This window comes from Ambystoma mexicanum, chromosome 7q (genome assembly GCF_040938575.1).
Source record: "Ambystoma mexicanum isolate Mex_15411 chromosome 7q, UKY_AmexF1_1, whole genome shotgun sequence".
Lineage (NCBI taxonomy): Eukaryota > Metazoa > Chordata > Amphibia > Caudata > Ambystomatidae > Ambystoma > Ambystoma mexicanum.
The window spans coordinates 1,025,337,369-1,025,354,772 of NC_090941.1; the positions used below are offsets into that span (position 1 = coordinate 1,025,337,369).

The 17,404-nt window shown below is 48.0% G+C and overlaps 1 protein-coding gene across 1 annotated transcript in view; it reads left to right on the top strand.

Annotated features, from left to right (window-relative positions):
* LAMTOR1 (late endosomal/lysosomal adaptor, MAPK and MTOR activator 1) overlaps positions 1-17,404 on the top strand; it is a 474,636-nt gene that overhangs the window by 288,975 nt on the left and 168,257 nt on the right. The gene's annotated exons all lie outside the window — the stretch shown is intronic.

Consider the following 17,404-nt stretch of genomic DNA (forward strand, 5'->3'; position numbering starts at 1 on the left):
TTGCGTGGTTGCGGAAGTCGGGGTTTGCTCCTGACGTGCAATCCCGGCTTCTCAACATGCCCTTTGATGATGTCCATCTGTTTGGCTGACGAGAGCCTTGAGAGGTTGCAGACCTCCAAAGCTGCAGCAAAGTCTTTGAGCGCTGCAGTCCATCAACCTCTGCCTTTTCGTCCTAGGGGACAGCAGTGGAGGGGAGGTTCCTTTCGGAACTACTCTACCTTTGGTAGATCGAGAGGAGCTGCCAGTTAAAGGGGCCACCGTAGAAGTACCAGAGGTGGAAAGCAAGGTACTCGAGGTACCAAAGCCGCTCGGGCAGTTGCCTCTTTGCCCTCGGGCACTGCCGCAGCCGCGTCCGGTCAGTCATGAGGCCATGTCCCATGGTTCACCGGTCGGGGGCAGACTTGCGCAGCATCTTGGAGAATGGCGAGCCATTACTTCAGATGTGTGGGTTCTGGAGATCATAGCTCACGGCTACTATCACGACAATCCACCGGGGAAGCTCTTTGAAGCGTCCGGATCCGCTCCTTGAGCAGGAAATCGTATCCCTGCTGGAGAAAGGTGCCATAGAATTGGTCCTTGTAGCGGAGAGGAACAAGGGATGGTATTCCCCTTATTTTTTTATCCCGAAAAAGGACGGAGGAAGACCCATCATGGACTTACGTTGGTTGAACAAGCTCCTCAGAAAGGACAAGTTCAAGATGGTAACTCTTTCTCAAGTCCTCCAGGCCCTTCAACTTCAGGATTGGTTTGTGTCTCTCGACCTCAAGGAGGCTTACTTTCATGTGCTGATTCATCCCAAGCACAGGAAGTACCTGAGGTTCGCAGCTGGCGAATCGCATTTTCAGTTTCGAGTCCTGCCGTTCGGATTGACCTCCGTCCCGAGGGTCTTCACCAAACTGATGGTGGCGGTGGCAGCGTATCACTGAAAGGGGGGATTCACGTCTACCCCTACCTGGACAATTTGTTGATCATGGCGCATTCTCCCGAGCAAGCCCTGGATCATCTGTCCGTCACTTGCCACTCCCTCCACAAGTTGGGCTTCTCCCTCGTCTCATTTGACACCTACCCAGCGGCTCCAATACATCGGAGCAGTGCTCGACAATCCCTGGGACAGTGTTCGCCTCCCCAGGTGGGGGCTCATCACATTCTGCAAATGGTGGTTAAGTTTCAGCATGCCCAGAGTCTCCCGGCGTTCGCGTTCTTGAGGTTGCTTGGCCTCATGGCATCCTGCATTTTCCTGGTGCCAGAGGCCAGGCTGCAAATGAGATCTCTGCAGTGGGCTCTCAAGACGCAGTGGTCGCAGTTCTCCGGCAGGATGTCGGATCCCGTTTAGATTCTGCCCTCGGTCACCCAGGATCTTCTGTGGTGGGCCGTCGAAGGAAATCTGATGAAGGGAGCTCCGTTTTGGCAACCGTGGCCGGAGGTGACGATCGTGACGGACGCATCCCTCATGGGTTGGGGAGCTCATGCCAACGAGTTGCAAGCCAGCGGCCGTTGGTCTCTGTCCGAGTCCAGACTCCACATCAATCTGTTAGAGCTGCGGGCTGTCAGGCCATCCCTGAAGGCTTTTCTGCCGTCTGTGCGGGGGAAGAAAGTCCTGATTATGACGGACAATACGGTGGCCATGCACTACCTCAACAAAAAAGGGTGGGGGCAGGGTCACTGCCATTGTGCAGGGAGGCGATGCAGCTCTGGTTCTGGGCCATCCAGCAGGAAATGTCGATCTCGGCAGTTCATCTGGCCGGAGACGAAAACATGACGGCGGATGCTCTAAGCAGGCAGAGCACGGTTTCTCACGAGTGGGAGCTGGCTCAGGAAGTTCTGTTGGAGATCTTTGCCCTTTGGGGAACCCGACAAGTGGATCTCTTCGCCACCAGTGCCAACTGGAAGTGTGGAAGATTCTGAACGCGGGAATTTCCTCCCTCCAAGAGGAGCCTCCAGTCCCTGTCATGCCGCAAGTGTTGAGGAGGTTACAGTGTTTCGGTTCCCGGATGATCCTCATTGCTCTGGCATGGGCCAGGAGAGCGTGGTACCTGGACCTTCTAGACATGTCCATCTGCCTTCCGCACCGTCTTCCCTACCGAGACGCTCTGCTCTCATGGGAGGGGGGTTGGGTTCTCCATCCAGAGGTCAAGTGTCTCAGCCTTCATGCTTGGAATCTGAAAGGTTGAGGTATAAGGATTGGGACCTCCCCGAAGACGTGATGGAGGTGGTGCTTTTGGCCAGACAGCCCTCAACGAAATCCCTGTACCGTTGCCATTGGAGAAGGTTCTGCGACTGGTGCAGGGTACAGAATGTGGATCCTTTCCAATGTTCCATTCCATTGGTTTTCTTTTTTTGCTTTCTTTAGCCCACAAGAGCCTGCAAATGGGTACCATTAAGGGTTACCTGGCGCTGTCTTTATTTAAGCGCTCGTCTGAGGAATGTTCTTATTTTAAGGTTACTTTGATTTCACAGTTAAAAGGGCTACCTAATGTTTTTCCACCGTCGCCTTTCCAGGTGCCGGGATGGGATTTTATTTTGGTTTTAAAGTTCCTCATGGGAGCTCAGTTTGAGCCCTTAAATTCTTGTCCATTGCGACTGTTATCCTTTAAAACTGTTTTTAGTTGTGGTTACTTCCGCACGCAGAGTGAGTGAGTTGCAGGCACAGCCACCCTTCACTGTGTTCCATAAGGACAGGGTTGTCCTTGGGGTGCGGCCTTCTTTACCTCCGAAGGTTGTGATAAGGAAGAGGAGAGGCTCCATAGGTTTGATCCTAGGAGAGCTTTGAGTTTCTATCTCTCATGGATGTCCTGGGTCAGAGTGGACCATCAGCTCTTTGTTGGTTATGCTGGAAGGCGGTTAGGTCAGGCTGTTTCCAAGCAGACCTTGTCCAGATGGATCATTTTGACGATCTGAGTGTTAACGTTTGGCGGGAAAGGACCCTCCAGTAGGCTTACGGGCTCACCCTACTAGGGGTGTGGCTGCCTCCACTGCTCTACAGAGGGGGAGTTCCGATTCGCAATATTTGCGAAGCAGCCACATGGGCCTCTGTACATACTTTTGTGAGACACTATTCCTTGGACTCCATCCATGGGCAGGATTTGGCCTTTGGTAAGGCAGTCCTCTATTCAGCAATTTGATTGGGCATTCTAATATTCTAAATTTGTAAATTCTTTTCCCACCTCCATACGTTGGTACTGCTTTGGGAGTCTGGCATAGATGTGGAATACGTTGGAGGACACAATCCCATCGAAGAACAAGTTACTTACCTTATCTGGTAACGTTCTTTCGATGGGATGTTCCTCTGATGTATTCCACTTCGTACCCTCCCAGCCTGCCTCTCTATAGATAATTCTTATGCGATTGTAGCCTACGTTTCCGCAAGGCTTTCTGCAGTCATACTGGCAGGAGATTGGTGCCACACGTTCTGGGAAAAAACTACAACTGAGGCTATGGGCACCGTGCGTCCTATATAGAACATCCGGTGATGTCGACCCTCGACTGAGGCCCTTGAGGGACAAAGTGTCGACGCAGGACGCCTATGCCGAAAAAAATTCTGAAGCAGCACAGATGTGGTCATTACCTGTCATAGATGTGGAATACATCGGAGGAACATCCTATCGAAAGTTTACCAGATAAGGTAAGTAACTTGTTCATTGAGAAGGAGGGAAGAGAGGGATTGAGTGGATACTCTTGGGACAGGAGAGAATGGTGTTGGCGAAAACTAGAGGGAGGACGACAATTCAAAACTACTGCACTGCCCTATTTCCAAACTATGGAGCTATGACGAGGACTATGCCCTGGTTCAGTTAAGGTTCCATTTGCCTTTATTAGATTGTGCTCCTTTCCTTTGGATTTTGCACCAGCGTTCCTGATTGCCATGTTATTTGAAGCTTGTCCACGCGGGGCGCCTTTCCTCTCCTCCTGTGCTTTTCCATTACTGGCTCTAGTACAATCTGCAGCTGCTGATCCGTGCATTCATTGAGTCTCCTCCACCTGCCTCTTATTTGGTGAACTCTCTGGGAATGTTACACTTTCCATAAGGAAGGGGTAGAGAGACCTGTCAGTTAGCAATTTCCCACCCAGCAACTGTACCCCCACAGGGTCCGCCATGCACACAACGTTCACTCCTCATCATACCTGCAAATGTGTTCGAGTACCTGGGGGGTTTAAAGCAGAAGACATTCGCCACTGCCTTGATGTATTTCTTATCTGCACTTTCCTCTGCGCACCTCAGTGGGCTCCAGAACTCCATTTGTCTGCTGCTTCGCTGGGTCAATTATTGCAGTGAATATCGAATTGTACAGTCATTTCTTGGTTGCGTGCATATAGGGGCTCAAAGGCTATCAGCCAACAGTCAACCCGCGTGCAATGGCGAAATCAGTAGTAAGTGCAGCTGTAATTCCGTGAACGGTTCTTGTGCTACGTTTTCAAAAAGCAGCACGTGTTTCTTGCATCACACGTGTAAAGGTTCAAAGGCAGGCATCCCACAGTCGCCCTTAACGCAGTGAAAAGATCAACGCTACATGAGCAGGGATTTCAAGGGATAGCTTTTTTCAAAAGCTTCAAAAAGCAGGAATGTATTTCCCTCTGTTGCAGGTATTAGGGTTTGAAGGCTGTCTGCCTACAATCATCTGAAACAGTTGTAGAATCTGTAGCGCTTGCGACGTTTACATCAGTAACTAAAATGTTTGGAAAAGGAGTTTCAGGTGTTATAGAGAGCATTTCCTTACGTCATAGACAATGTATTTGAAGGCAGAGAGTAGCCACCAGTCGCCGCCAGAAGTGCGGGACAACAGGAAATAGAGCTACTTTTAAAATGTAATTTATATATTAAACTGCTGAGGCTTTTCAATTACGTTCAGATGAGTGCATCGTTATTGAAGTTTTAGCTCACCTTATAGGATGTTGAAGGGAGCTTAGCAATGCAGTGTTTTAGATTTAGTTGATTGATGGAAAGCACGTCCACTCGCTTACACGGCAAACCACTTCCAAACAGCTTCGCTTGGGAAGTGGGCTTTATGGTCCAGCCTCTTAAAGGCACAAATGCAAGCAGCAGCAGTAAAACTCACTCCCTTCGTCGCAAAGGTCAGAGCGGAAATGAGGCAGTCAGGCAGAACCCTTCCAAACCACAGGAAACTGAGTTGCATCTGGTCCGACAATAGCACGTTTGGAATGGGACCGGGTGAAGAGGCGGCTGAGGATATCCCACCCCATTCTGCCCTCTACCCCCCTCCCCCAAAAGTATAAGACTCGTGGGGGGGGCAGGTTGAAGAATAGGGTTGGCCGGATGGCGTTGGCAAGGAAAAGGGGATTATGAAGAAGGTTGTGGACAGTGGGGCAGGGAGGACATAGTATGTGGGGCAGGGAGTATAATGGGGCAGGGAGGACATAGTAGGTGCCCTGGCACCAGATGGATAAAAAAGGCTCTCTCCCAGCAGGAGCGAATAAGTGGATGAGTTTGAAAAGGAAACAGCAGGGGTTCCCCTGGCAGTGGGTGATATCAAGATCTTGATGGTTGCTGTAATTGGGGACTAGGCTGGGGATGTGTGGGTAAAAGCTGCGTTTCCTGGGGGATGATGCACACAATGGAGCATCGTTCAACTTAATTGGAGCACAGGTGTGGGATACATTACGAAGGGCTTTCCCAGATGCACCCGATTTACAGTCCCTGATGCAGTGTATAATGGGCGATGACCCAGCTAAAGTAATTTGTAAATTACAAGAGATGTGGATAGCTGAAATGGGAGGGCTGTGGGATCGTTCAATATCATTTTCTATTTTATTGTAAAGAGGGGCTTGCCAAAGGAAGTGCAGAAGACGTTAATAAGATTGTGGATATTAAAGGAAAGGGATGACTGGAGATAGTATAATAGAAAAAATATAGAAATAATAGTGCACCATTGCAAATGAATCAAGGAGCGGGGCAGGGAAACAGCCCAAAGGCGTCAAACGGGGAAGCGAAACTGGTAGAAAATAAATTGGCAAATGTTGTTGTCCAGGCACCTGTGTCGACGCCAGTACAGGTGGTGGGGACAGAGAGCTCTGCTGAGCTCTGGCCTGAAGGAGGACAAGGACAGTGGGGCGGGGGGCAACAGTATCCGAGCCCAAAGTGGCAGTGAAGAAGATGGGGCTTCCGAGCGGGGGTGATTTGAACCCAGAGGGGGTGGGTTTGGACCATCACAATGTTGGAATTGTTTGAGGTGGGGGCATTTCACAATGGAATGCAGGAGCATGTCTGCAATGGGGTATAATGACTGGCCACAGCAGCAGGGCCAAGGGCCAGGGTATCCTCAACAGGGTCAAGGGTATCGGAATCAAGGTTATGTACAGGGGCAACATCAAACATATAACCAGCAGCCTCAAGCATCTGACATACAAATGTGGCACATGCAACAGCAGGGCAGTCTTACCCCCGGTCAATAGGGTACCGAGCGTGACCACCGCCACCCTTTGGAGGAACAACTGTGATGGGGTCTGGGGGATGGGGGTAACCCCTCAAGGGTCCCCAGAACGAACACACATCCCGATTAGGACAGCCCACAGAGAGCACTCGCATGTCCGGTCTTGTCAACGACCATCCACCCTGAAGAGGAACCCTTGGTGGGGGTGGAGATAGGAAACAAAAGCAGTTCATATTTATGATGGACTCGGGTGCAACAAAATCATGCATCATGGAGGGGAATTTCCCACTATTAGACACATTTCTTGACCTGCAGGGATTCTCTGGGGCTATTTCCACAGTTCCATACACTGAGGAGCTGTACGTAAAGGTTTGAGGGAAGGTGGTGCAGGCTCCCTTACTATATTCCAAAAGTTCCTGTGTTAATTTTCTGGGCAGGGACCTGCTGAAAAAATTTAAACATGACAACATCATTCACAGATCAATGTATAGTTTGCTCCACACCTGGGATGTGCACAATAAGGGCAATTTTGATAATTCACACTGACAAAAGAGGTGGTGGTTTGATGGATTTCTGTGGACCTGGACATGTTCATTTATGGTATTACTGTGCTCGTGGAGGTGGTGCCTCAGATTGCTAAGCAGTGCTGGCGAGTGCCTACAGATTTTCTTTCGTCCAGTTGTCACCTGAGGTGATGGCAGGAACAATAGTGTTGCTGGATTTTCATGGATTGATGGTCTCTGACAAGAGGGTTGTCAAGCTAGGAATAGACACGCACGTGTGTGAGTGGCGCACAGTGCTCTGTATAGATCACAGTACAGTTCAAGGAAGAGACAGATGAGCTGTTTGAGAACAATGACAAAAAAGGAGAGAGATTAGAGATTTCTATCTCTTGTGACATAATGCTACAGTATCAAAGGGTGCAGTGCCCCCTGATGGCAGTACTAACTTCACCTCTATGACTTGACGAAGACTTACAACACGTGCCTCTGCATTTGTGGATTACTAATCCACATGATGTGGGACTACAGAAAGAGGTGACTCCTGTGCATATAAAGCTGAAGCCAGGTGCGGTGCTACCCAGGGTTAAACAATATCCGTTATCAAGGGAGGCGGAGGAGGGTATCAGAAATGCAATACAGGCCCTACTGGACCAGTGGATCATTGTGCCATCCACGTCTGCGTAACACAGCGATGTAGCTTGTCAAGAAATCAACAGGGGGCAATTGGAGAATGATTCAGGACTTGGCCCCCCTCAACGATGTGGTACAGAAAGAATTTCCCGTTGTTACAAATCCTGTGACAATTCTACACAGTATCCCCAAAGAAGCCACATTCTTCACTGTCGTGGATTTGAAGAATGCATTCTTCTCGATTCCATTGCATCTTGAGTCAAGGTACCTCCCAGCATGTACACTGGGCCAAATGCGTTTCACTAGGGTTGCCTCAGGAGTACTGTGAGAGCCTGAGCATCTTTAACTGAATGCTGCACACTGATTTAGGGAACATTCAGGTACCCAGCATGATTACCCAGTCTAGCGTGTAGTGACAGTGAGCAGCAAGTCCAAAGGGATTTCATTATACTCCTACAATTGCTGGCCCATAAGGGGTACAGAGTCGACAAGGCTAAGTAGTAGTACTGTTAACAGGAGGTGTTCTATCTGGGGAAGTTCATATCAGAAAATGGTAAAAGAATACTACGACGGCGTCAGTACGCGCCACCCCCACACTGGCCTCAGTTAAAGAAATTGAGGTTCCAACAGATCTATTGTGAAGACAAGAGAGCTCTGGGAAGACAATAATGCAGCAGGAGCTTCTAAGAGCATTTGAACGGTTAGACTACCCATCCCACAGTTCAAAGCAGTACATCGCAGTAGATATACAGGATGACTGGTTCATACCAAATATTCAAGAGTACATCACAGAAATGCTTGTACATTGCACAACATGTCAAAATATCAGTACATGGATAACACCAAGGACGTTTACGGGGCACATTTCCCCGCCCAACTGGGCCGTTTCCGTGAATTGCACAGATTAGGCCGACGTGTAGCGTTGCAATGGCTCCAGGTACCTCATAGTAGTGGTTTGCCCTTTCTCAAGGTGGGTGGAAGCAGATTCTTGGTACACAAGGTTTTCCCTCGATGGGATGTGTGGAGGTTTTAAGGTCAGACAATGACGCACATATTTTTTCAATGCACGGTTTCAGCACGTCACAGCACTACTTACCATTAGGCACCGAATGTGTTCAATTTACCACCCACAGGCCAACAGCGTTATGGAGAGGATGAACAGGCTCCTCAAAAGCAAATTGTCGAACTGTGTACCATGTTGAAAAAGAAATGGGTGCACTGCTTGCCACAGGTAGTCTTCATTCTACGCACACAGCCCCGCAAAGACCACTATTTGTCACCTCATGAGGTGGTCACTATTCGGCCTATGCACACCCCCATATCTCCTGTAAGAAGAGCTTCAGGCGCACATATGGTAGCAACGGTGTTGGGTGATGAGTGCAAAGATTATTTGACCACACTAACGCCAATAATTAAATGTCTCCCGACAGATTGCTGCACCTCCCAGAATTGAGACGGCAGACAAACCGAATGTAGCAACCACGATGGCGACAGATCTTGAGTGCATGACCACACAACCGCCGCTGCCTGGTGACTTTGTGTACATTCGCAATTATGTGCATAGGTGGAACAACCCTTTGTTCCACGGGCAATACGAAGTGGTGTTTTGCACTCCCCTCACTGTGAAGGTAAAGGGCTTGCGATATTGGGTGTACCTCTCTGTCCGCAGGGCACCTTCAAACAGCACGTTGGCATTTCAGTCATCTTAAAGCAGTGGCAGTAGTACCTGCACCCTATCTATCTCACCGGCCTGTTCAGGCACAGTGAGTGTGCAGTGTCACACTCTAACAGGCCAAAGCTCATTGGCTAGCTCCACACTTTTCTTTTCTCTCCTCTCTCACTCTCGCACTCACCCTTACACATTGTGCATCCCTTTCAGGAGAGAAGATGAACCTCACCAAAATAAATAACTGTTTATTAAGTAGGGATTTGAAGTGTAAATGCACAAATGATCATACGCGGGCCTATTACCGTGCAATGACCATTATTGGTTTATGTATATGTATTATATTGATGGTATTCCTGGGGCATTATTGGGGAGAGCATGTTATATGGGGAGGTCATTCACTGTATACTTAAAGGGACAGTACATATTCATGTTAGCAATATTAGTGTATTTACATTTCTGATGCTTAATTTGTTCAGAATCACATGCTAGGCATATAGTCCGACATCTAGTGGTAATCGCAGAGTATTGCATCTTGCTTTCGAAGATCGAAAGGGGACATCGACATGGCTGTGACTGTAACACTATCTCTAATGTGACGTGTAGTGTACCCAAAATCCCTCGCCCGTCGGTCCCCCAATTGTATTTTTCTGCCCAACTAGTTGGTCGCCTTATGCGGAGCTCGCAAGAGTTGAGATTGCTCAATATTGTTACTTGTCCCAGGACCTATGGTCGTCTAGTCTCGTGACTACTTCTTTTCGATGACTACTTCATGGACTACCTGCCGCCGAAGACATCCACTACAGCTCAGCCACTGGTGTACCGATCAACGTGTCGACCGCGTGGCATCGGTCCTCCGGCCAGGCCCTTAAAGTAGGGCGAGTGGGGCCTTGGGTTTATTCTTTTTCGAGAATGCATTTCCTTTTCTCTTCTTTCCTTATTTGGTCTGGCTGCCATCTTCCTCTGCTATGGAGAGGATGCACTTTAAATTTTGTCCGTCGTATAACTGCAAATTCCCTTGGAAGGACACCCATCGCCGTTGCAATAGGTGTTTACCTTGTGACCACGATGAGTGTTCTTGCAAGCTTTTTCATCCCAAGACGTTAAAAGACAGGCAGACAAAAAGGTGGGCGGCCTACGCAATGCAGGCCAAAAGTTGTTCCCCAGTTGGCGCTGTCGCTTCTGATGATGAGGACTCCAGCCGCAGCCATGGCTCAGACCTGGAAGCCATAGACCTTTCTGCGGAACCCTCTCGTTCCCAGATGCCCATCCGCGACAGACAGGCCACTGGCGCTATTATGGGGAGTTCACACCCCGGCGACAAGGGCACCACCTAAGCCCAAAAATACAACCCCCCAAGACCTCCTCGACGGACATGACAAAGCGTGTAACGCCAACAGTCCCGTCAAACTTCAATGTCTTACGAAGCTTGCAGTTTGGTGCACCACTTCCCCTCCCTCGGCCCAGTTGCGTACCGCTTTCTCGGTACGCAACTGGGCTTCCTACTCACAAGGGCCCACCCCCCCCCCAAATACAGTCACTGATTCACTGTCCAAGGGCGCACAGGCACCTAAGGCTTCGGTAGAGGCGTCCACCGCAACAGTGCTGCAAGGTGCGTCAAAATCTAGTATTCAACTGCCAAAAATATGCGAGAGTCTCACGACTATTTCCGCAGCAGGAGTACAAAGGGGCACCACCTCTCGTCGAGAAGAATATTCAGAAGCCCCCCAGCCTCTCTCAAATGCTAGTAAAAAATATGCATGCCGCCACGAGGAGGCAACATTGAGAAGATTTTGAGATGCAGAGAGGCACTATATATATGTCTGCTGGACACATGCCAAAGTGGCCTAAACGAAGACACAGAGATGAACAATTTGCTTTAAAGCATGTGTATAACTGTACAATGAAATGTATTGGTAGTTTCAGTCGCCTTCTAACAATTGTATTAGTAGAACAAAATCATTGCAGTACTATTGTGTCAAACATGGGTAATTACTAGACTCTAGTTTGACCTAAAATGATATTTTTGAATGCATTATGTATATCAAAGAGAAATCGAAATACTCAAAATTAGGGTGAAATAGAAACACAGTTGCGTATGGATCTATTATGGCAACTGATACCTTCAGCTATCCCTCTGCAAATAACTCCCCTCTCGAGCTCCTCGCACCTCTAACTCCCTCCGGTTCAATCGTTTTTCAAAGAAACTAGCTCGGGGTAGATCTCTCTTCGGCTGGGGCCTCCCTCTGGAACAGCCTCCCTGCCAATCTAAAACTTGAGGAGAACCATCTCCGGTTCTGGAAGAAACTAAAGACCTGCCTCTTTGCTTCTGCCTTTGCTCCCACTCTCCCCTGCTGATCTGCTCTCTTGGCACTGTGCACCTGCCCACCTTGTGTCCCTTTGGCCCAGGTACCTGCTCACCCTGCCACCCTCCTGCACTGCCTCCTGGCCACTCCTTGCACTGGGGACTGTATCTGTACCCATACAGCCCCACCCCCCATGGTTCTTCTTTTTCTGCACTTATCAGACTTACCCAGTCTGCAGCCTTAAACACATCACTTGCCACTTGCTGGCTGCACTACCACTGTTTATTGCCTCCATTTTCTATTTATTTGTGTTTATTATTCTTTATCTACTCTCCCCCTTCCATGCACTTTTTCCCTTTTCATTTCCCATGCACTTGCACATTCTTAATGTTACTGGGCCTAGTAAGATCGTCGTCGTCGTGTTGTGTTCTCTCCTGTTCCCCCTCCTTTGCCTAGTCGCACTCTGAAACACTTGTGTACGAGTGCGATACAAATAAAATATATCATGCCGATGGAAACCAAGCCCAACCAAAGATGGCGGCAGCGTGGTGACGCAATCGCGTGGAAACACTTGATCACATCATCACGCATACAAATAAGCGCCCATTATGAATAGACACGCTGGTTATCATGCTGCGCGTCTATCTGCCACTACGGGAAGCTGAAGACCGAATACTGCCACTCTGCCATGGTAAACGGGGAGATTGAGAAATAAGTGCAATTTGAGCAACAAGTATTTAATACATAATTTTGTATATAATTGAGGAAAGAATAGGAGTTGAGGGAAACTGAAAACATATGTATATTCATTCTTAGAATCACGAGACCCTTCTAAAAAGAGAAAAAAACGTAGAGGCTCTGAATTGAAACGGCAGAACATTGCAAATCAGAATTGGATGTCATAAATGCACCAATCTGTAAGTACTGCCCTTAACTTGCAATTGCACTAACCTAATAGCTAGAGAGTAGTTACCACAAATTTTGTATTACTGTAACTACTAATCTACATAAATCAATACGCATTTTCAGATTTAAAGTCAGAATTATGACCAAAACCCTCCTGATGAGCCGCTGTTATTCTTAGGCAGAGAAACACATGTCAATCTTCTTATTTTTATTGAATTTCAAGGATACTGGTCAGCCTCAGAATCCGGAATCCATATGCAGCCACATTCGAAAAGATAACTGAAATACTCAGTGCAGAATTAAATAACAAATATTAAGCAATCGCCACAAGTTGTTGTAAGGCTGAACAATTCACGAATGGTATCTCTCAAAGGCTTTGTCCGGAAAATCTTCCCCTTCTGAGCAGCCTTTTCCACCTCCAGAATCCTCTGCATCTTCCCTGTGGACCAGTCAGATTTGAGAATTACATGCATAAGATGTCCAAATTTATAGATTTCTCTGATAAATGCATTACTTCCAGGAGACCTAGAGAGGAAGACTCCTGCCCCATTCCACAAAAGTTGCGTAAGCTTCCCATTCCTAAACAAGCCCACCAAGAGGAGGTATTTTACTCAGAACAGGAGGATATATATGAGTACAAACCTTTTGATCGGGATACAGCTGACCAGGACTGGAAGCAGGATCCTAGACCCACCTTCACCTCAGCAAAGCGAGTCATCGGCTGTAGATGATCATATGCTATTTAATGCCATCCTAAAAAGAGCTGCAGACCATTTTGAGATCGCTACACAGGATGGCTCTTTTGATGGCTCTTTTGTTGAGAATATTCTCAAGGAGAACCCTCCCACTACAGGCATTTATTGAGTTGAGTAGCGGAATAGCCTAACTCCTTCTTTGTCACCCTCCCTCCAATGGCAGTCAACCCTCGGGTTGAGATTGTTCCAGCCTGCTTCATGCCACACCAGCCTTCCTGGTTGTTAAAACCACAAGAAAAAGGGCTGGAGTTCCACTATCCATAGCGGAAGCTCCCTCAGGTAAATATTGCAAAAAACTTTATGCCCTAGTGAAGTGGATTACTACTTCTGCGGCTTATTCTACCAGAATAGCGAACAATACCACTCTCCTCGCTAGTTACAGAAACGTCCAATGGGGCCTGCTACAGGAAGGCCTTCAAGAGGTCCCAGAACACAGTTGATAACACCTGCTGGCGGTCGTGACTGAAGGCAGGCAGGTGACCCATAATATTTTAAAGAACACTCTAGATGCTGCCGAGACTGCAGGATGTATTTTGTATTTTTTTGTATTGAATATTTGTATCGCGCACCTAACCCTGAGGTAACTGGGCGCTTAAAAAACTTAAGGTTACAGACATGGATGAGCATACAGTTTAGAAACAAGAATAAATACATAGACCAGAATGGACCCTGGTTACATATGGGTCGAAATCTGGGGTGCAGGAAACGAGATACAGCGATAGGCTAACAGGCGATTGGCCAGAGTAAAGACAGTGTGTGGCAGGCCTAGTGAGTACTTCTTACTGGGGAGGTTTGTTACTCAGCCAGTTTTTTACCCTAGCTTTAAAAATAAGGAAGGAGGGTTCCTGTCTGAGGGGGATGGGAATAGAGTTCCATCGTTTGCCAGCATGGACTGGGAAGCTGGCCCCTCCTGCTGTTTTTAGATTATATCTTGGGACCACTAGGTTGTGTGAGTGCGATGATCTGGTAGTGCGCGAAGGTTGGTGTAAGCAGATTTTGTCAACTAGGTATTTCGGGGCTGTGTTGGTGAGGCATTTGTGGGTAATGGCCAGGGTGCATAGCGTGATTCTATCACGGATGGGTAACCAGTTGGCGTTATATCTGTGTGTGGAGATATGGCATGATTTAGGGAGACTAAGTGCTGCTCCGAGTGAGTTATTCTGTAGCACCTGGAATTTGTTTAGGTTATGTCACGAGGAGCCGAGGAAAAGTGTTACAGTAGTCGATTTTTTGAAAGCGCAAGTGCTCTGGCCAGTGTTAGACAACTACTTGGGGATAGAAAAGATTTGCAGCTGTAGATCAATTTATTGGTGTAGGCCTTGGAGGATGCAACACTGTTGACCTGTTTTTTAAGAGTTGAATTGAGGTAAACCCCCCAATGTTTTTATCTCTTTGGATACTTTGATTATGTTGCTATCAATGACGAAGGAGGAGTATCTGGTATCAAGTTTGTTCAGGCGTGCCTGAGTACCCACAATCATCAACTCTGTTTTATCATCATTGAGACAAAGGCTGTTGGTGGCCATCCAGGCTTGGATTTCCAAATAGATATTGTTAAGCAGTTTGGAATCATGGTCATAGCAGCCAGTGAGGGGTATGAGGACTTGAGTGTCCTCTGCGTAGTTGTAGACGACACCCAAGTTGTCCAAGCGGTCGAATAGGAACTTCGTAAAGATATTGTATAGTGTGGGTGAGAGACAGGATCCCTGTGGGACACCACACAATATCGGAGTTGGGTCAGCTGAGGCAGAGGGTGAGAAGATTCTGGTGGTCTAGTTTGATAGGAAGGATTCAACCCAATCGGAGGCATCGCTGGAGAAGGCTGCTGCGGCCAGGTGTTTGGTGAGGATTTGGTGGTCGACGAGGTCGAAGGCTGCAGATAGGTGAAGTAGTAGTAGGATTGCTAATTTGCCTTTGTCCTTCTCGCCCATTTGTATCTTTAAATCTAGGAGGGCATTCTCAGTTCCATGTCTGGGTCGGAAACCAGATTGTATAAGTCCTAAGAGGTTGTTCTCCTCTAAATGTTTCTGGATTTGTAGGTAAGCTACGTGATCCAGAATTTTTACAAGGAACGGGACGGTGGCGATAGGTCTATAATTGGTGTTCGGGTCAAGGTTTTATTATTTTAGTAATGGCATAACCTAGGCTTCCTTGAGGTTATTAGGTACCTGGTTAGAAGCGAATGAGGAGTTAACCAGGGTGGTGGTGAAAGGGGCTAGTTTTTTTGCTCCGTCCTTGGTGATGTTGGTGGCAGGGCAGACATCGCCTTGTCAGTGGGATGGTTTGAGGCTTTTTATGATGTCTTCAACTTCCTTGGGAGTTACTTGCGAAAGGGAGAAAGGAGTGCAGGGGTGGGAGGTTCTGTCTGGGTTGTGGTGGGAGGGCTGGGAATCCGCAGTGAGACTTGCCTTTTTAGCTTTGATTTTATTTTGGAGTAAGGTAATTTTATCTGCAAGGGCTTCTTGGATTTGTGTACACCATTCTGCATTTTTGTTAGTCTTGTGTGGGTGGTGCAGGCGATTCGAGTTCTTTTAGTATGCTGAAAAGTTCCTTGGTTCTGGAATTGGCATTCTGGATTCTGGAGTTGTAAGTGTCTTTTTTAGCATATAGGATGGCCGATTTGTAGAATGCGAAGCTGACGTGAAAGCAGTTTTGTTAGATATGGAAGGTGCTTTGCGCCAGGTGGCTTCTGCTGATCTTTCTACGTTTCTGAGATCTTTTAGTTCGGGGGTGAACCATTTGTTGAGATGAGCCAGTGGTTTGGCTTAACTGAGTTTGAGAGGGGCTACAGTATATAGAGCAGATTTGAGTGTACTTTCGTAGAGGTCTACTAAGTTTGGAGGGTCGAGATTAAGGCATTTAGTCTCGTTAAGGAGGTCGCTAATGAGGGGTTGGAAGCTCTCTATGGTGATGTCACGACAGTTCCTGGATAGCGATGGGGGTACTGGAGTGGTTTTGGTCGAAGGAGGTCCGGGGATGGAGAACAGGATGAGGTGATGGTCTAACCATGCAACAGGTTAATTTTGGGTGATGGAGATGGAACAGTTAAGGTCATAGACCCAGTCCACCATATACTGCCTTTGGAATGAGTGGGTGTAGTGATTCTATGTATAAAGCCTAGGTCAGAGATGGTATTGTCCACTGCTAAGGCATGAGAATCATTGGGGTCCTGGAAATTGAGGTCTCCTAGGAGGATTGTCTTGGATCCAAGTTTGGTATGAGTGGATAGGAAGTCCAGGATATCGTTGTCAAAGGAGGGCGAGGGACCAGGGGGCCAGTAGAGAAGATGCATGAGTATTGTGTGGCACAGCGTCAAGGTTAGTTTCACTGATAAGCTCTACTGATGGGAGGCTTATGTGGGGCAAGGTTCTAGGGGCTAGATGGGATTTGGCAATAAAGGCCACTCCACCTTTGCCTGAGGATCTGTCAGCTCTGATGATGGTTTAGCCTTCCAGTGGGGCTAGAGAGAGTGCGGGTCCTGCTGCCTGATGAAGCCAGGTTTCTGTAACGGCCAGGAAGTCTAAACTGTTTGAGATAACGAGGTCAGAAATTTCAGTGGCGTGGGCCACGAGGGAGCGTGCATTGACGAGGGCTCCATTGATATTGGCCACTGCTGACGGGGAGATAGGGTCTTTGAGCATCACATTAAGAAGGGGGTTGAGCTGTGGCGCTGCTGGTGTTGAGAGGAGAGTTTTTGGGTTTGATGGTGACTTTATGGTTGTGGAAGCGAGTGCCTAGTCATTGGTTCCTAGTGTGGAGTGAGTGTGGGATGAGTGGTGTAGGACGTGAGGTGAAGCGGTGTAACCATTCAAGGGGGCTAAGTGAAGCTTTGTTGACAGTGTTTAGAGTTGCTGCAATGGTTGGACTACTGTTGGGTGTAGGTGGGGAAGGTGATGGCAGAGCGAAGGGTGTGACTGAGTGAACTAGTGGTAGGCAAGGGCCACGTGGCTCTATGGAAGGAGGACATGGTATACTTTATGCAGTAGGTTAGTTCCTATAGTAACAGGTGGGGCTACTCTAGCCCAGGGGACTCTTCTTAAGTGACACGCTTGGCTGAAGAACACTGGCCTCTCTGATAAACCAACCTGACGAAGACTCCAACTTATTTGGCAAGGCTGTCGATGACGCCCTGGAGAATGCTAAGAAAGAGCATGAGATGCTGAAAAATCACGGCCAAGCCCTTTAACCATATGTCACCACCTCTCCTCCACTGCCAAGTTCTCCCCTGACGCCACTGCATGGATCACCTCCT